The sequence below is a fragment of the Argiope bruennichi genome, chromosome 10, assembly GCF_947563725.1.
Source record: "Argiope bruennichi chromosome 10, qqArgBrue1.1, whole genome shotgun sequence".
NCBI classification, from domain to species: domain Eukaryota; kingdom Metazoa; phylum Arthropoda; class Arachnida; order Araneae; family Araneidae; genus Argiope; species Argiope bruennichi.
In genome coordinates, this window is record NC_079160.1 from 89,565,706 (window position 1) to 89,587,738 (window position 22,033).

At 27.8% G+C, this 22,033-nt stretch overlaps 1 long non-coding RNA gene across 3 annotated transcripts; it reads right to left on the reverse strand.

Moving 5' to 3' along the window:
• Positions 1–68: 68 nt before the first annotated feature.
• Positions 69–21,599, reverse strand: LOC129988218 (uncharacterized). 3 transcript variants are annotated; one of them, XR_008785637.1, is made up of 8 exons: positions 21,430–21,599; positions 12,540–12,610; positions 10,563–11,059; positions 5,296–9,469; positions 4,887–5,113; positions 3,739–3,911; positions 2,599–2,745; positions 69–317 (listed from the first exon to the last, which is right to left on the reverse strand). It is a non-coding gene; the product is annotated as an uncharacterized LOC129988218 (long non-coding RNA). The 3 variants fall into 3 exon arrangements; XR_008785635.1 differs by lacking the exon at positions 12,540–12,610; XR_008785636.1 differs by lacking the exons at positions 12,540–12,610; positions 21,430–21,599 and adding an exon at positions 15,601–15,800.
• Positions 21,600–22,033: the final 434 nt, after the last annotated feature.

A 22,033-nucleotide genomic window follows, 5' to 3' on the forward strand; every position in this document is an offset into this window, starting at 1 on the left:
TTTTTCAATAAATATGGAACAAGAAAAAACACTAAAACAATTCCATATAAATAAAGAAAACGTTTTTTTTTCTCAAAGAGGGAAAAAGAATTCATTGCTTTATTTACAACAAGAAAATGAGAAGGAATAAATAAAATATGTAATTCATGAAATTTCATGGATCTGTAAGTCGTCTTGTGGGGTATTAACTCCGATTCTTTCATTTGACACAATGCTGAAGTTGTCCACGTATATTTTAAATATATTTCCATTCAGTGAGAATACAGGTACTTTCTTAAGAGTAGGTGAGAAAAAATATCTTCTTTGTCATCAAAAATCTATAACAAATGAAATAAATTTAATAAAACATGTTTGAGATAATCCAAAAAAATTTCACATGTAAATCACTTCATACAAGATTGCAGAATCAAAAAAATTTATTTAGACACTTGGTGTCAGTAAATGAATAATGGAGAGATTAGATTAAATTTCAAAATTAGACAGTACTTAAAAAAACAGTCTTTAAATAAAAATTTATTATTATGAAACTTTTTAATTTTCACTCTTTTCTAATCAGTGTCGTAAATTCCAAATATTTTTCATCCATCTACCAAAAATACGAAGCCACCTGTTAGCATGCAACTGATTATTAGATTTGTCAGGAATAAAATATCACAAAATGCAGAAGAAAAAAAAAAATGATTTTCAGATGCAGGAAAAAAAACATGCGTAGGTCATATTATCAAAACATAAATTCTTCTTCTTTGGTACAAATCTTTTACATTGCATTATTGAGTTCTAAGACATATTTAAAATAAAACTGGAGTATTAATAATTTCTGAAATAGATATACATTTCAAATGTAAGTTTAATTTATCCAGTATTATTATTAAAGCCACGAAAGAAGCAACTAAATAGGTTCTTGTGTACCAAGTTAGCTAGCTTTCAAAACAATAATTTTGTGCTTCCACGATTTTTGTAATTCTGATAGAACTTGGAAAATATAAATTACATTTTATATGTGATAAAAATATATTTTCTATTTCGACTACTCCTATAATAGGAAACTTGTAAAATAAAAATAAAGGATTTCTACAACAAAACTAATTTTAAAGACATTTTATTAAATTGCCTTTGATATATTTCTTTAGGCTGGAAAAAGACTGATTTGTCAGAGAAGGGGAATATGAAAGAGAGAAATAGCGTTTTTAGATGAAAATCAGCCCCTCGAATCTTTATTAGCCCTGATCAATGTCATATCACATTCCAAAATTATAACTGGCTATCTTTTAAAATCAAGATGCAGTAACTGCTTTCAAAATAGTGCTCACTGTAGAATTTATTTCACATTTATCATAGCAAAAGAGAGTTTTCAGCATTTGAATATGCAGATTTTCGGCACGAAATTTCACAGTTATAGAAGGCATTTTTCAAAACATTTTCTCTGTGGAAACTGGTAATTATTTTTGCCAGATGCTATTTATCATTAATTATTTGCTATGTTTAATTCCTAGTCTTCATAAGTAGGATATTTTATGATGATTTAGTCAACGAATCGAATCCGGCCTTCATATATATAACAATAGGCATAAAAACCATTAATGCCAGTATCAATGATGCCTATTCTATCATGTAACTATTTCACATTTAGATGACTTAATTATGACTTTCTCATTCCAGTGTTCACCCAGTGATATCCTTTCCATTTCAAATCTACTGAATTTCCAATAATGTTCATATTTTCTGCAATTCCATAAGATATATAATACAAGTATCAAAATGTAATAAGAATTTTATCTTTACTATTTAGGATTCTATTTTGTTCTTATATTCACACATCAACTCTGGGAAAGATTTTAATATGTCTAGTCCCAATTAGTGCAACTAGAAGGTTAATTTTTTTTTCTTTTTTGATAAACTGCTTAATTCAGGTTTATATTTCAACATATTTGTAGCTTAAAAATGATAATGTCAAAGTTTAGTTATTTTCTATTTTATTAACTTTCTACATTTATAGTAAATTTGTATAATTTGTAAAAAATTATATGGATTATTTTTAATTATTATAATTCACGATCGAAAAATTGCTACATTTATCAAAAATATTATTGAAGCCGTCATTCGAATTTTATAGACTATGATAAAAACTTAAGGAAAATGTCGGAATAATTAGGAGTTTGAACATTTATATTTGAAAAATTGCTAATATTTACCTAATATTTTTAATTCATATATTTTGTACTTTTTTATTTGGCTTCTAGGATAAAAACATTTATTCAATTAACCAGTTTGAGGCCTTCTTCTTCACTGGAGCAGTAAGTTGCTACCTACTTCTGAATCTATTAGAACATCAATAAAATCAGCATTTTACAAATATTTTTTTAAATTCTGGGTTTATATATTTAAAATATTCTGGGTTTATTAGCTGTAAAATACTTTTAAAACTAATTCATATTAGTTTTAAAATTAAAAACTAGTTTTAACTAAAAACTAATTAAACTTTAATTCATCACTCATTCAGTATTCATAGTTGAGCACTTGTTTCGCCCAAAATCTTTTAAAAAGATGACGCAAATAATTTTTTTTTCTTTCTTCACCTGGCAAGTTAAAAACGCTTACCTTGAAATTTTTCAACTTCTGTTATTAGCCTTAAAATGTTTTTGACTTCCAGGATGACAATTCCTCTAATTCGGATGTAGAAGTGGCAGAAGACAGATGTAAACAAATCCAAGGGACCCCACTGTGATTGTTTCCGTGATTTTCAATCTGATAAAATTTAAAAAAATATTTTATTGAGTAGAAATAATTTTCACACCTTCATACTAAATTAATTAAGAAATATTTCTTTAGGTTGAAGCATTACTAAGCCTTCAGTTAATAAGGAATCATTGATATAGACCATTAATTATTTGAGAAATATTTCTTTAATTTGGAATATGTCCAAGCCTTCAGTTAATATAGGACATTTAATATACAAATGACCATATTAATAATGGAAGGATCTGTCAGTTTCCAGATGCAAACTACCTGATGATATTAAATTAACCTTGACAAATGTAAGTAATTCCATAATTATATTTGAAATCTATGATCTGAAGCAAATAATATGTACATTTTAACTATTTCTTTGCAGCAAAAGAATATTTTTATTCTGGCAATGGGCTTAAACATTGGAATAGGCAGGTTCTATGAAGGCAATAATTTCACAATTTTAAAAGGTTTTATGTGTCTTCAAAATTAATTTCTCTTTCCTCTTTATGCAACAGTAGCTCTTTGCTAAAATTCGAGATCTCAGAGTTTAAGGATTTCATGATAAAAGAGTCAGTGAGTTGAATTCGACATTTGAATATAAAAAAGAAATTATACGTAATAACATTTGGCACTCCCTAATTCCAGTCATCATCCAGTAATATTCGTTTGTTTCATATCAAGTGAGTCTCCTATGGTTATGGAAATTTTCAAGATTCTATTAAAATAAGGTCAAAAACTTCAAAATGTTAGAAGCATTTGATTCGCACTACTTCCTGAACTACAGCCTATTCTAATCTCAAGCATCAGCTTAATGAATATATTTCCTAAGGACTTTTTTAAAAGCAAAATAATAATAATAATAATAATTCATTTTGTTCATTCATTACACTAGTTAGAAAATGCTTATAAAAATAATCAGTTTTCATAATATGACCATATTTTTCACACTTTTATCAATTCGATACTTCAAACTACTGTTTTTAATAAAAAAAAATTATATATACTTACTTTAAGATTTGTCTTGCTCTGTTAGTACCCTGGAAACATTTCTTTTTCCTTTCGACAATTAATTTGCTTCTAACGTGGTGTGGCAGACAGTAGATGCAGCAACATTTATTCATCCCTGATAATCTGTCTTTAAATTTCCGTAATAAACACCAGAAACATTTTCAGATAAAGGTCTAAAAAAAGATAAAAATTTATCAGAAATAAAAAAAATTATTTATATAAAAAATTTTTTTGAGAACCTATCTACTTAAAATTATATTTAAAAAAAGACATGGCTAAAATAAATGAAATACTAAAATTAATTTTCTTTCTTTTGTGTCGAGATTTTCAAGGGATATGATATTATTAACATATTTCGAGATTTCGTAAGAAATATTTAAAAACAGAACCATCTTTGTTAAATATTTGTCATTTTTTTTATAAGACTAGCAGTTATTTTGAATTATCTCAAGTGATGCAGAAGTCTGATTAACCAATTATTAGATTAAGAGCACCCATTTTACTTAACCGAAATTTGTTCTGGAGGTTAATAAGCCGAACAGCAGTCGAAAATAAGATAAAAGCTATACCCTATCATTGAGTAGATATTTATGACAAAATAAATGTCAGAGAAAAATTAATTGAAATGGACATTGAACATTCTATTTGAAATATGAGAATTAATTTCAACTTCTAAATTGATTTACAAGATATTATTCGTTTTAAAGTAAATTTCTAAATTTTATGTGTTTCTTTCTCATTTTACACTATATTCAACAATTTCTATTTTTATAAACGTTAATTCCTCTACAAAGTAAGGGATACTGCAAATTAAATGTATTAAAAAGTTATGACGATTTGGATAGGAGAATCCAGGAAATGGAATATATTTTTATTGAAAAACAACAAAATGTATAGTAATTTAAATGCTTGGGAATGGGCAACAAAAAATATTCTGAGGCAAAAAACAGTAATTTCTTATCAACACAAACATATTTTCTTTAAATTGGTGCGTTGCTGTGATCAGAAGCTAAAATTCATGGAAATTTGAAATACCCCTTATTTTCTGAAGTAACTGGAATCATGCCAGGGAAATTGAGAATGCTCCTTAAATTAAAATATAAATAAATTTGGGAAAAGAGGTGTCGTGTTTGTAAGTAGGTATGTACCTGATCGTAGAAACATCCAAAAGAGGTCTAGGAAACTGAGACACGAGCAGAGTTTATGTTGGAGTAGGCATCAGATCCACACAGCAAGAGCGGTCAAAAAAACCGGATCACAAATGTAAACGATTGCTTAGCCATTCAAATGCAACAAGTCTGAGATAATTCATTACTGATGAGGTTGTTTTGACGGAGCACCTGATCTCAATGGTTCACAATCTTCGACGCCTAACCTTTAATTAATTAAAACCTCGTTAGTATGGATTTAACCTTATGATCGTGAATAATAACAGTTAATTATTTATTAGAGATGCGGTAGAAACTCACACACACAATCATTCATTCATCATTTAATATGTATCCACATTCATACTTTCTTTAGTACAATAGCAACAAAAAAAAGTTATTTGTTCACCTGCGTGTAACATCTGGTGCGTTCGGCTCAGCTGGTCAGGTTCAAATGGTTGTCATCTTGTCTTTGCTCATTTCAGTCTCATTCCTTTGGGTTTTCCTCACAAGTCCTGAAAATGTCTGGTCCGCAATTGGTGGTGGGGATGAGCTCCATGGTGTCGTTTCCTTTCCAATGCTTCCCGTCAGTGGTACATGGAAGTTTCTGGCAGCACAGCTGGTGAATTAAGGGACAAGGGCACGAGGTCTCCTTTCTTTTCTGGGTTGAGGGGATCGTAGGTCGGTATTGCTTAGATCGCGGGGTTTGACAGAAAGTGTATTTTATTGAAGAAATTATTTGCTAGTTTTTTGAAAGAATTCTATTTGGAGGGAAGGTTTAGATCCTTTTGGATATATTTATTTCTGATAAACTATGGGAAGTCTTTATTTGTCTTACAACTATGTTTCTTAATTTTTCCAGTTTATTAATCTGTGATTTAGTGGCTGTGAACCACACAGGGGATGCCTAGCTCATGTTGGATCTAAGCATTGCCTTGTAGAGCAAAAGCTTGTTTCTCAGAGAGAGTTTTGTTTTAGTGCTTACGAGTGGGATAATTTTGCTTTCATGGCCTAAAATTTATTTCTTACTTGAGTGATGTGATCCTTATAAACTTTTTGTCAAGTATTACTCCTAAATACTTTGTATTAATGCTCCATTCAATTAGGATTTTTATATAATTCTAGGGGGGGACGGGGTATCCGAACGATTTTTCTTCTGGTGAAATTAACTCCTTGACATTTGTCTGCGTTAACTTTTATTTCCCACATGATTAACCATCGGCCAAAGTATTTTTTTGTTGTTGTTCCATTATCATTCTGGATGCACTGGTGCTCATGAGGGCAGTGTCGTCGGCCAATAGACATATTTGGGTAAGGTAATTTCTGAGGAAGGGGATATCATTATTGTAGATGGTGAATGGTCCAACAATGGATCCCCAGTTCCGCTCTGGCATCGATTACGCATTCCGAGGAAAATTTAATCTGAGTTAACTAACTTTATTTACAATCGATATATATATATATATATATATATATATATATATATATATGCTTGCATGAAATGTATATATATGTACGTATATTTCATGCAAACCGTAGTCCAGTTTCCTTTGAATCCCCTGCATTCAGTCATGTTACCGCATCGTCGATGGTACCATGCCTAACCTGTGACTTCATCCAACACTGCTGCTTAATACCCTTGTATTAGTGCTCCATATCGTCATGTGCGTGCTCCTTATATTTTCAAGGAATTGGAGCTCCTTGTCATCATAAAAAATTTCTGGCTCCTTACCTGTGCTGAATAATCCCGCTCTCGACGTCATTTCCTTTTAATATTATCACTACAATATAATAGTCACCTGTTATAGTCTCCAGTTCCAGTGCTCCAAATTGCATTTTGTGGTTAATTAAAAAAGTGAATATTCTTCAAAAAGTGACCAGTGTTTTAAAAAGAAAAAAATCATCCATCAGCTGACTCAACGAGTGAAATTCAAAATTTTTATTCTGTACTTTTGATTTGATTTTAAATTGCATTTTTCTATTATAATATAATAGCAAATAATCTTTTTATATTATTATTCAAAATATCATGAGCTTTAGTTTAAAATATTGAGTTTTTAAATTTTCTCATACCTATTATTTAAAATTCATTCATAATATTATAATTTGTTTAATTTGAAATTTATGTGCATGCTATTAATAACTAAGAAAAAATGATCTCCCCAATTTTAATTAAATTTTTCTAACTCAAAGGTTATTAAAAATTATGCACGCAGACCTTGTGAACGAAAAAAGTAACATACCAAGATTCTTATATACTTAATAATTAATAGCACATGATAATTAGACTAAGGTGGTGAATACCTCAGGGGAAATTGTTACACCCCTGACAGTGATTGAGCTACCCTCTCTTATCATGTGTCCAAATACTTATTTTTTACAAAATACAAATATTTTTTATATTACATATTTTTTTCCCAAATATTATAAGAGTGTTTTGAATTTTGTGTTTGTTACATTCATACACAAGTGTTTTGTTTGATATTTTTGAATTTTGTAATTATTATTATCGTTTCCAAATGATTTATTTGAAATACAGGAATCTTACATTTATTTACATTTCCAAAAGTTTTATATAAAACCATTCAATTTTACAAGTATTATTTTCATTTTCAAGATTTTCATTAGATATTTTTGTATCTTATATTTGTTTTCAGATGTTGGAAGGAAACATATTTTTTACATATTTTTTAATTGCGTCTTGTGGCAATGATATGAATATTTGTTAAAGTTGCGACAGATAATGAAGAATTGGAAACCAGTCTTGAAAGATGCTGCGAAGCCAAAAGTTCATTGCAAATTAGAAAACAAAAGCCCCTTTGACACAAGGGATATGGGTAAAAATTATCGTTGCGTTTTTATTTTAAAATAAGTAAACAAAAGTTTAAGTAAATAAAAGGTAAAAAAAAAATGAAAATTGAATGATTGGTATTAAGTTTTTCTCAAACATTCCCAATCCCTTTCCTCACTGAATTCAATTTGATTTCACTCTTATCTTCCATAAATTGAAATGTTTAGAGTTTGACTATTCCTAATAACTGCAGATGCTAACCAATATTTTTTGGGGGATATTTTTAATGCAGCCATTTTTTTTATAAGTTTATCGTAAATTTATTACTGGGACAAGTATTTTAGAGCATTTTTTTCTGAACAATAGAACTAATTTTAATATCAGATTTTTTATATCTTTGAAATTTCTTCACTCACAGAGGGAATTTTGGCATTGCAGAATTAATAGCTTTCAAAGGAAAGCATTAAAACTGTTGTGGAAACATCATTTTAGCGTGAAGTGCTGGATTACTGAGAGTCTATATATTCTTAGTAAAAACGCTTAAACCAGGTAACTGGATGGTAAAATATTAAACATATTGTTTTGCTATGGATTAGGAACTACAACATTCGCTATCGATAATAACAATCCTTTCAAATCCGTTGAATGAGGTGAAGAGAGGAATGATGATCTGGTCCATATATTCGTTTTATCGGAGGCTGACGTAATCATAATTTCGAGTTATACAATTCAGCACAACCCAGATACTATTGAAATAGTGACATTACCGGTTAATCCACTACAATGGATTATTAGCTGTTTAATGATATCCGAACAATGCCGATGCATTTTAGTGACGACCAAATCCAATCAGAATTATTGTTTCTAATGAATGTTTTTCATTATGAAACTTTCTATCAAACCTTTAAAAAACTCTCATTTACAGAATGGAAATAAGAACAATGTAGTTATTGTTTCCAATCCGCCTTTTGGCGACCATTGGATTGCCTATCATATTAATAACAATAATTGGATTATTTTGAGCATTTTTATGCTTCATATTATTTTAAAAACTTATTCTATTTATGCGAGAATTTTCTCTTTTTTAAGTGAAAGAAAAAATTGCTCGAAAAAGATATATAAAAAAACACAAAAGAAAACAGTGTACAAAAGATACTTTAGAGCTGTCAATAAAATTTAACACTTAAACAGCACGAAAAAGGATTACATGTATCTAATGAAAATAATTACTTAGGACCTTACATCCGTTAAGGCGGTTTAAGACAAAATGACTGAATAAATATGGAAATAATTCTTTTTCCTTTTTAATGTATATAATTTTGACTTAATTAATAACAATAAAAACCATTTAGTTTATGATAAAGTTCACTTTTAATTTAATTACATCACATCTATTAATAATAAATTGAATACTATAGATTTTCTAACAATAAAATACGAATATATTTTTCCCAGTGAGGTTCCAAACCATTATTGAAAATCGAATCTACCAAAACCGAAACCAAAAACCATTTCCTCCTCTTTATTTACAGACAGTAAAAAATCAACCTAATGATTCATTTCGATCAATAACTAAATGATTAATGACACCGCATACCATAAATTATGTATACTAAGAACTAATATTTCTATATATTAGTTTTTAGTATATATAATTTACATAATTAAATTATGTAATACATAATTTCCCTGCTAAATATCTCACCTACACATAATGAAAGATCCTCTTTTCATCCGTATGCTGGATAAACAGTTTCTTCTTTAATTTAGATGAAGTGGAGAAAAAGTGCTTCTGTGAAATAAAGGACTTTTTAAAAAAGAAATAACATAAATTTAAAACTTTTATACACAGTGGAATTAAATTAATTTTTAAAAAAAGGTCATTGCAAATAAGTTTTGAAAACTTCTTTAAAAATTGTTTGAATCAGAAATATTAAACGATTTTTGTGTATGAAGAATTGCAACGATAATATTTAGGATTCCATTGTTATAAAACCATTTTTGAGAAAAATATAATTTGCGAAAAGAACTTGTAAACCACAAAAATTATTACTTAATATAATACTTAATTAGAATTTCGAAAGAGTCGATCGAGGGAGCACACTCTAATTTTTAAAATTGCAATTTTGCCAATTTTTGTTATTACGATTTAAAGGGTGGGAGCGATTTTCTTTTTGAAATTCTAATTAATGAAAAGGTAAGGGATTTTTTTTTAATTTTTATACAGACAAGTTCAAGTACAGACAAGTAATTTCAAAGAACAAATTTTCCACTCTCTAGAATAAAGAAAAAAAAATCTTCTAAATTAAGTGTATTTATTTATTGTTAAGTTTTTTAACTTAATTTTAGCATTTTTCAAAAAATATTTTTATATATAATATTTTAGGAGTATTTTATTTCTGCTCTGAAATTACAACGCTCTCATTTTTATAAATTATTTAAGAGCATTATTTTCTTCCACTTCCAAATTGAGTTTCATATTATTTGGCAATGTTATAATGAAATTTTGCAGTCTAATTTTATTTTATTTAATTATTTAGAGATCCAAAGAATTTTACCCGTTTATTTCTCTAGAAATACATCTTAAAACTATTCTACTCATATTCAACCACATTTAGTCTATTTGTATAGATAAACATGTAAATTTTAGTAACGTATTAATGTGTATTATAAAGTATTATAACATATTAATGCGTATAATAAAGTATTATAAAGTTCTAATAATCAATTGCATGTAGTATACAGTGGAATGTTTAATTAAAAGATTGTGCTTAATTTAATTGAAGGGAATTTTCATCTTTTTAATATAGGCTTTTGAATTAGATGTTTAACACTTCACACCTTAATGTAAAAATAAATGAATGAATGAAGACCTCTGTACTTACCCAATTGCTCAGTGAATCTATTATTCTAATTGCAGTAATGTTGCTCATTGTCTTGTTTTTCTTATGCGAGGATTGTTAGAGAGCCATTTCTGATCCTTACTAAGACACTTCAATCTAAATTAAGATGTTTAATCCTTTCTTGCTCATCAGTGACAAATTCTTCATTCCACTCAAGTTGTTTCAAGTTCACAACTTTCAGCTGCCAAATTTTGCAGATTGACACAGCCGAGTCTCTTTAGTAGTCAGTCCTTAATGAATAATGACGGAGAAGGATCAAATACCACTGAAACAGTCGATAACCCACTCATCAAAGAAATCAGCAATTGAGGTGGATCCAAAGAGTTTCTACTATGGCCAATGAAACAGCAGCAGTAATGCAGTGGGTTATCAACAATGGTATCTGAGAGTCGATTCATCACAGCTATCAAATTCCAATCAAATAAAAAATTCCTAGTACACTGTTTACGATTTTGTTTCAATTTCTTAATTGAAATGACCTGTAGGAAGAAAAGAATAAAGCAATCGGTATTTGCTTACTTAGACAATCCTCAATCATAAAACGATAATAAATATTATTTAAACGCTTAATCTATCTGGAATACAAAAGCTTTTTTAAACTTTATGAAAAGCATTCACTGAGCTGTCTTTTAAGTCATTTGATCATTTGCATTCTGCAGAGTCTCATACCAGAATGAAATGAAGAGAGTTCTCCAATTTCTTCGAGTTAAAATAAAGTAGTCATTTACTTTCAGAAAAGTTTTCTTAGAAATTTTCATCTTTTTAATTTCGCTTTTAGATTAAGACTCTATTAGAATAATAAATATTTTATTACTTATTAGTCATATTATTTTTTAAAAAAATGTATCTAACTTTTCAATTAAGTATTAATAATTTCTTACTTCAATTAGCGTTCATTAGAAAGGTATACATATAAAAAATGAACTCTTAAAATCAAGAAATTCTGATAAACATAGCCCAAAATAATTGAAATTTTAATCGCATTTATTATATTTTTTATGAATATTCATGATCTTTCTATTATGATTGCATTACATTCTTTTAATATTCCTTTTTTAAAAAAATAATATTATATAGTTTTCGCACGCAAATAAAACGATGTTTTAAACTCTTTAATTTTTGTTAATTTAATTATTTTTATTTTTAAAATATTTCATAATGCCTACCTAGAAATACTATGGTATATGTAAGTTAGTACTTTTCAAGTTAACTTCTAAATGACATCTCCTCTGTGTCTCTTCTGCTAATTTAATATATTAATGGTTCAATGACAGCTCTAAGGTTCTTTGAATATTTTATGGTTTGTGCAGAATGAATTGACTGTACAAAATTTTAGAATTCTAGTGCTTAAGAAAGTGAGTGAAAATTCGAATTCAGTATTCTCTTATGAAATGTGAAACAAGTGAAGTCAAGCAAAAGGATTTAAAAACTGTTTTTGGAAGTTTTAATGATTTTTGAAAATGCGTAATTATGTTTTAAACACTGTTTACATTTTAAAGGCTATTTTCTCAATTTCTAGATTTTTACAAAATCTTATTACGTAAAATCTCATTTAATGAAAATACAAAGTACATGCTTGTTCATATTTGTTGTCTTAAAGCTTCATTAAGTGTAAAAAATATTGAAAATTTCATTATACTTATCAGCCGAACCTCAGTATTCCCTTATTTCTTAGTTTAGTAACAATGTTTTATGTTTCTTGTCTGTAAGATTTCAAACATATTAATATTACTTTAAAAAAAATATTTCAATGTGTATTTGAAACTATTTTGAATTTAATTGCTATAAATCTGTGCTTACAGTCTTTTTACCAGATGATTAAATACAAAAATTCAAATATGTAAACATTTTATAACATTTTTCAAAAACAATCACACCAAATGCTGCTTTATAATTTAATATTACATATAACGTATTTTTACTGTGAAATACACCTATGCTATATATAAATATATATACCAAATTCTATTTCGAGCTCTTCTTTCTTTTATGCCAGAGGCATGTTGGGGTATTTAGAAATGAAATATGATCTGAAATGAAATTACATAATTGATACAGAGTAAATTTTTAAGAATCGTCTTAAAAGTAGTATTTTCACTGAAAATAAAGGCTTTAGTAAATCCCATAAAAATATAAATTCGCATTCCGGGTATTTCTTCCAATTATCTATTTCACAATATATCGGCGGTAGAGCTTCAGCCCTTCAAATAAGAATACTTTTGCCTTTGCATGAGCATTTAAAAAGTTGTGTTGTCAATCACTTATCTATTATTTTCTAAAATAATTTTTTTAGAGAATTCGTTTCAATTATTTTTTATGAAGCTAGGGAAAATTTTCAAATTATTTTTTTCTCTAAAGATTTTTTTTTCGATTCCCCTAATTTCTAAACAATTGCGTTACCTAATTGGTTATGGTTTGATTTCTACGCATTGTGATATTTTTCTTATTACTATAAAGATTTGCTTACATATGTTTGGTTGCAAAATATTTCGAAAGAGGGTACAAATTGTCATGAAATAGCACCTGACTATCTCTGTTGGTAATAAACATGAAAGATTGGTGTGTGTGTGTGTGTGTGTGTGTGTGTGTGTGTGTGTGTGTGTGTGTGTGTGTGTGTGTGTGTGTGTGTGTGTGTGTGTGTGTGTGTGTGTGTGTGTGCTTGCGTGCGTACGTGCGTGCATTCTATAAGTCCAATAGCTTGATTCAGAACAGCCACAAACATAATTAACACAAACAAATATAATTCAAATGGTGCGAATGATTTTTTTGAAATTTTAATTAATGAAAATATAAGGGAGTTATTGACTTTTTATACAGACAACCTCATGAAATGTAATTCCAAAGCAGAAAATTTCCGCACTCTAGGAAAATAAGTACCTTCTAATTGACAGTACAAAGTATATCTGTGATTGTCCTAATACACAGAAATACTTTGTAACTTGAAAGCGTGTATTTAGTGTTTTGTAAATGTTTGCTTAACATTTTATTAATTAAAAGTTATTCGATTTTCTGGAATTGTTCCATGAATATTATTGTTCAAAAATTATTTTTACATCATGTTAAAATCTAAAAAGTTTTCTTTTTAATAATACCATTTTATTTAACGTTAAAATTATTTCTATGCTTTCAATTTTTTTAAAGAATAATTTTCGAATAATTCCCAAAAATAAATTTCATTGTTGCTCTGGAAGAGAAACAGTAACTTAATATTTTTGTAATACTGATTTCAAATACTCGTAAATTATTCTTAATTCTTCGCATTTAAGAATTTTTTGTGTCCATATTATTGTTTAAATTTTTCCCTATTTAGTTCAATAATAAATAAAGCGTTCTTTTAAATGTCTTTATTTTCTGCACTATAATTTTTCATATATTTCAAAATTTATTATTATAAATATCACGAAATTTATAGATGAATTTTTGCCTTCAAATTTGCTATCGAGTGCTGTCACTCGTATAAACTGAAATCCAGTTAGAATAATAAATTAAAAGTTAAATAAATCCTGAAAATGTTTCAAATCTTGCATCTGCATCAGACATACATCTGATGCAGAATCTCAAAATTATATAATATAAAAAAATTAATGAAACCCTGATTATAAAATTCTCTCTTTAGAAACAGAGCATAAATGGAAAATAAATCTCTATCTCTATGTAACAAATTTAATATAAATAGTTTCTAAAGACGCGTTTCAATTTATGTATTAAGGAGTATATTTTAATTATTACAATTATTTCTTGCATTGAGTTTTTATAAATAAACTAAATCTTCATATAATTTTTTTCTCATATTTGCTACACTATGGTGTCTCTTCTAACGAATGTTGCTTACTTTAATCAATTAATTTATAATTTTGAATAACATTAAGAATTGCATTATCATCTGGAACACGCAACAGTAAAAATTTCAGAAATCAGACTTATGATTTAGAGGATGAAAGCATATTACAATAATATCTTTGTACAAATTAGTATAATATGGAAGCAAAATAATATTTTGTTTCGTTTGTAGCCATATGCCAATAAGCCTTCAAACACAAAATTTTAATTTCCATTGTATGAATAGAAAAGAAGCAGCTATTCAAACAATATGTCATATGGAATGTAATTAATTATATGCATTTACAAAAAAATATCAATTAATTATCTGCATTTTTTCAAATTAAGTGAAAATGGCAGATCAGTTGCCATTTTAGAAAATTTAGCAAAACGTTACAACTAAGAAGAATTTAAATCTCGAATTATCAGTAATTAATTTTTATTTATTATTAAAATGTTTTTCTTTTTTTATTTATTTTAAAATCTTGGTCTATGAAATTTTTCTGTTATTAGGAAGTTTTGTACCCAGTTTTTAATAAGTCTGGACTTTATTTTACTGCAGAATTCTTCACTTCAAACCATGAAAAGGGAAGGGCGGGCAAAGAGAAGGAGAAAGACTGTGACTTGTTTCAGAAAAAAATCAAAAATAGAAGAAATCGCAATTCTCATATAACTCCTGAAAGCGAAGAAAGGAACAATGCTTCTTCGTGCATGAAGATAGAAAACGCAAACTGATGAATTGAGGGATTTGCTCACAGATTTAAATAAATTAGTTATATAATAAGAATGTTAAGAATTTTGGGAATTGCAATCTCATTTGGTGTGTGCACGTCTACCAGTCTGAGTAGATTTATAGAAAAAAATATTGCATTCCAAATTGGTAATTTTGGATTCTATTTAAATAAAAATTTCTCGTTATTCAACTAATATGCCTAAAAAAATTTTCAAATTATATTTTTTAAAAATCTAATTTCATTAATTTCACTTTGCTTTAATTTTTTGCCTTACAATATGTTACGAATTTTATTGATGAAATTAACATAAAAATTCGTTAAAAAAACCTTTCAGGATATATAATTATTATTTCTCCTACAAATTCTCTCAAGCTATTTAAAACAACTTTATAAGCATTAAACTCTATCGAATATTTAAAATTAATAAATGAAAAGTAATTTTTTTAAAAAATAATATCATTACTCACCAGAGGATCCATTAAAAATTTCAACAAATGTCCTTCAACAGAGAAAGCAGAATTTTTGAAAAAATACAAAGGTGTCAACCTTCACAGAAAAAAATTGTTAACTTTTGGAGTGATACCGAAACAAACGTGTAAGTTTCAGCTATACAAAATGAGTACTGTTCCGGAGGACTACGAATCCAGCAGGTGTGCGTGGGCTTCTCTCTTCTAACACGCCACTGCTCAGTTCCCCGGGATGCTTCCAGGAAAAAGCAATCTACGTCAGCGTTTCCATTAGCAACGGGAGGCTCAAACTCCGTTCCCAGAATCTCGTAAACAAGTCTATTTTTATCACTCATCTTATCGATACTGACTACTGAATTTTCTGATTTCAAAATCCTTTTTCACTCTCTTTCTGATATGGAAACTTTTGTAGCTCTATTTATAATTATATATTCACAGTAGCACACCAATATATCCTTATTTTCTAAAACTATCTGGATGCGAATCAATCTATTAAAAATTTTTAATTAAATTTTTAAATTTTATCAAAAATAAACAATCCGTCCAGACGAAGTTCTACGAAACAAAGGAGTACGTTGTTCTGTCAGCAGAAGCAAAAAACGTTATCTGCTATTGAGGTTCTAAACACATTATGTTTTCATAGTAAGACATTTATAATCAGATGTAAAATAAGAAAGAATAAATTAGAATCCCCCCCCCCTGTAATTTAAAAAATGTTAATGTAAAAATATTTTTCGAATATTCTTTTAGAGTTCAATGAAGGAATTTCTACATGGAACAAAAATCATAAAATTTCTGATACTGAATCGTGAAAACAAGTTAGAACAAAGTGGAAATACAAAAAATTTTAGTGTACTGATAATAACAATAAATTTGATCAAAAATCTGAACATCAAAACTAAAATTTATATAAACATGAAGGTATTGTTTGACAACGGATTCTAAAACCCGTCGCGCTTTTGCGCTTGCGTTGGGATGGGTTTAATTCGTCAAAATAGGGGTGAGATGAAAGATGAAAGGAGGAGATGTTTACATTTAACAATAAAATAAACTCGGATTACTCATGGACTGAATTAAAATAATATAGTCAGAAATGACACGACACTCACATACATGTGAAAAAAAATTGAATAAAAAATTATCTAATAGGGCAAAAATCAAGGTCAAAGAATGACGAAGAATTCCGGAAATGCGCTCATCTTTCCTCGTCTCTCTCTTTAATGAGATAGAATCGTTCGAAAAGTGGTCGTCTCAGAATACTGAAACTAACAGTATGAAAGAAATTTAAATCTGAAATGTCCACAGGAGCATCATAATAAAATTCTTAAAAATCATTTATAGAACCCCAAAAAATGTATTTGGAATGTAATTATATTAAAATATGTATAGAATATTTCTGTCCCCTCATGATATTTAGAATTTTTTTTTTTTTTTTGACATTCGTAATATTGAATTAAACATAAATAATTCCATGCTTTTTAGAATGTAGGTAAATAGATTTTTTTCTAAGAAATTTTTTAATTTGTTTTAAGCTTATCGTAAAAAATATTATATCAAATCTAATTTGCAAATAAAAACTGAATTATGCTTAACTAAGGGCTCACATACTCGGTTCAAGTCAGCTCGATTCATTTATGCTATAAAGATAGTATAATTTCTTAATCATACACAATTTTAAAGACATAATAGACCTTCAGCCGAAATATGTGTAGTAAATTTCAGTATGTAGTAAAATTTATAGAAACATCTATTGTTGAACGATTTTCATTCAATTTTTATGAAATTGGTTTCCATAATTTGTTAAATATTTAATCTTAATTTTAAGTACTATTAAAATATTTTTATAACATGAAAAAATAACAAACGCCTACAACAAATAATATCGGTAGTAAATAATCTCGGTAATAAATAATTAGCACTAATAAATGTCAATTATTATTCATTCCAATGATGCAATTATTCATACCTTGCTATCTTTATCAACCAATTATTTCGCTGGAAAGATTTGTTGTGTTTACTTTTAACTAAAACTCTGAATTCATAATTTAATGTTCATAATTTCCCAAGAAAACCGGTTTAAGCATTAGATTGCCATAGATATCAAACCCCATATTATTTTAATAGACTTACATATGTTCTGTTCATTATAAGTCAAGTCATAAGTCAGTTCATATAAAGTCAAGTCTCATGACATTATAATGCTATTAAAAACGTAAGTTTACAGTTTTCCTCTGTATTTATTCCCATTTCCCATATTAACTAATGAAATATTGAGCAAAATTTTCCTTCTTTAACTTAATATTCATAATTCCCCAAGAAAAAATTTTCCAGCCTCAGTTTGTGATAGATATCAAAACCGCATTATTTTTATAGATTTGTATTTGTTCTGTTCATTGTGATATTAAAGCCAAGTCTCATGACATCATTCTGCTATTAAAAACGCAATTTTCAGTTCTTCTGGTTCAATTTTTCTTTACACTTATTCTCATTCCTTATGCAAACTACTCATATATTAAACAGAATTTTCCTCATTTAGCTTTCCACCATAGAAAAAAACCTCGGAATTCAACATGTATTGAAACAATGAAAACAGTTTCAATTTCAGAGCAACAATGACATCTATAAGCGAATAAAAAAAAATCTTAAAGTATTCCCAGAATTTTGAAAAAAAAATCATGACAATTAAATCTTATCATTATCATTTATATATATATATATATATATATATATATAGTTAACTTCTCATTAGATAATAAATGAAAAAATATGTATATTTTATAATCGGAAATCGAAATATATATTCTTTGATAATTTTCAGCAACAAATTTCATTTTCGCATTAAAATTAAGTCAATATTCCAATTCCCGTGAAATATTTGATTAAACGATTTGTTTTCATTATCTAAAGCTAAAGAATAAAGATTTCAGTTCGATTTCTTGAAATAATAGTGTACATGAAGAATCCAAGAATAGAATTAAATTACACCAAATTTCTGCGAATTCTAACTTGAAATTCATTATCTACAACCTTTACATTTCAAAGGACACTTTGATAACACGGGACTCGACTCCATTACAAATGTTTATGTACCCAAATATACAGGGGTGTAGTCATTAAAATAATACGACTTTAATGCATATCAATATTTTATGTATAAAATACTTTGTTGATAAAATTAGAAACATTCTGTTTTGCACAAGATTAAATTTAATTAATCTAAAATTGCACAAAATGAATTTTTCCTTAAAAGAAAACAGTCGCCAAAAGTGGCTAATTCAGCAACAAGTAGTAACTCAACTACTTGAAATTGTCTTGTTTAAAATGCTTTTAATAATCAATAACTCTAAATAAATACTTTAATAGAATTAAAAATAATATTTTTAATATCCCCCCCCTAATGTAAATAATTGTTTGACAACTGAAAAAAAAATGCATCACATTATAAGGATTGTACTTTTACATTAAAAAGTGTTTTATGACCATAATTTTGTTTGTTGGCTAATTCTACTTATTTATCAATAATTGTCCAGCATATTTCGAATTCAATTCCCAAAAGTGTTTAGGTTATTTTTTGTCATGCAAAAAGTTCAATTTCTGCCATCGTTTAGCTTATTGTTGTGCGGTAGGCAACCTCCTCAATGATTATTATATGTAATAAGTCTGATTTTGCTTTTCTTCGGTCACTTCCCAATTTGAAGAGACAATTTTTGACAAGAGGAACGGATATAGTATTTATTTTTAAAATTAATTTCTGCAAACATTAATGGTGAATTAAAAAATTTTAAGATTCTTAATGCATATTAATCCACATATGATTAAGATTTTGATTCAAGAATAAAATTTAAAAAAAAACAAATAAAGACATGAAAAATGTGAAATAAAAGTAATTCATAATATTAACTTGATACTCAACATTACACATAATTTACTCGGCATTACACTCAGCAGTAGATACACACAGATAAAATAGTATTAAATAAGGAAAAATCCTCAAACACAGAAACTGAAGCAGCATTTTAAAATAATTTCACTAGAGATGCAGATGAATGCATTTTTGGCATTTTTTTAAAATTAATATATGAAATGTCGAATATAATGGTGTTTAAATACCAAATTTATACAAGGAAATAGAATGAAATCAGTGCTCTGAGTGACATAAAGATTAAATCTCTTATTGTTTGAGTCAATACATTCACGACTGATATGATTACAAAAATGCAATTTTATGTCACTCAGTATTATATAGCAAAATTATCTTGTCACTTAGCATTTCAGCATCCATTTAAAAGTTCCACAAACTTTGCCGAGTTATGAAGCTTTGAATATTACTGTCTTAGACGATTTCCAACTGCTTCAATGAGAACATCAATGAATATTCGAGAATCAAATCATGGCATTTTCTTGATGGGCTGAACAATTGGCCTAAATGAAGTTAATTGTTTCATATTTTTATCAATGCTAGTAGCATTACAGTTTCTTTGCTGAAATGTTTAAAGCTTCAAGAATATAGGACTATAATACCAGGAAGTAGAGTAAAAATTTAGATTTCGTAATTTTTAATCCATATATATATTTGTCTCAAACAATATAAAATATAAATATGTATGCCATTTAAAGCTCCCCTCCCCCTTTTTTTTCTTCTCTTGAAATTTTTTTCCTTAAAGCAATTTTTACCACTTTTTTCCCTCTGTCTGACAATTTAGAAGTAAGCTATTGGGACAGATATAAGATTTTTTTTCAAAAGAATCCACGCCATCGTTCCATGCTGTAAGATCTGAATTTCACCAAATGCCGATTAGATACAGCGTGTGTTCGATCTGCATTTACGTTGAATCTGGCATCGTAAGCTAAACAGTTACCCACAGATGTGGTAAGAAGCTTGGAGATGGGGTAGACAACGCACCTGCATCTACGGCTGTTCAACATCAAAAGATCTGCTCCAATTTATCCATCGTTTTGCTTCATTATTTCGATATAAATTAAACTGAGCTATACCAAAAGTAGGTGAATGCGTTATAAAGTCGTTTTTTGGCGTTTTTATCTATTTTTAAAAATTTATTTTTATTGTAATATATTATTATAATTTTTGTATCTAGTTAACTAACACTTCAACGTTGCATGCGTTATTAAATGTCATTTTCTCCTCTTTCTAACTTTTGTTAAAATATATATTTCAAAAAATTCAAAAATAAAAATGCCATTTTTTTTTATTTAAGTGTGATTTAATTATATCGCAGTATGTTTTGTCGTTCAAGAATAACTAAATAAATGGTCAGTTTATTTAAAAATATTTCTCAAAACTTAATTTTACTTATTTTTTTTAATTTGGAAACTCTTGTAATTTATTAGCTGAACACAGATATTTAAACATTGGATAAAAACTCATTTTATTTTAAATTTGGGAAATAATATATCTCTGAATTTACCTGAAAAAATTTTTATAATTTTTTTATAAACTTGAGCAAGAAGTTTTAAACAAATCAGAATGGATTTGTAAAGAATTCTACCATCCAAATGGGCAATTTTTGAATTCAGCTAAATAAAAGTTTATCGTTATTAAATAAATATGACTAGAAAAATTTCGATGCATATTTTTAAAAAACTATTTTTATAAAAATTTCACTCCGCTTTTACTTTTTTTTCACTCAATAAGTCATGAATTTTATTGGTGACAACAATATAAACACTCACTGTCAAGTCTTTCGAGATACGTCATCAGTATTTCATCTTCATATTATCTCAAGCTATTTAAGATAGCTTTATAATTACTATACCGAATATTTAAAATTAATCAACAGAAATTAAATTAAACATTTTAAAACTACTCACCACAGGATTCTAGAGAAAGTAGAAATTTCGAAAAAATACAAATGTCTCATCAATTCACAGTAAATTTAGTTTAGCTTTTGAAGTGATATTGAAGAAAACGTATATGGACGCTCGAAATGGACACGTCTCTGGAAGGTTCCATCTGGCAAGAATGTGCGCATTCGTTTCTTCCAAAGCTCTACTGCGCAGGTTCCAGGCATGCATGCACTAAATAGCCTCCCAGAGAAAAACAACCTACGTAAGGGTTTCCCATAGCAACGGGAGTCTCCCGGAGTTCTGTGAAATCTTGTAAACACTTCTATTTATATTACAGTCTTTTATTAAAACTGAATTCTGGGAATTTTCTATTTACAAAAACATTTTTCACCGTCCTTCTCTTGTGCTTCGAATGATTTCAGCTTCCTACACTTATATATTCATAATCCAATCCAATATTTTATTATTTTCTAAAATTAATTGTGAATAAATTAATTTATTTAAAATATTTGATTAATTTAAAAATTTTGATTTGAACCACGAATAAACAATCCGTTCAGATGCTGCTCTTCCAAACACTAAATTTTAAACTGATCTACAATTTTAGATTTTTGCATACTTCGATTAG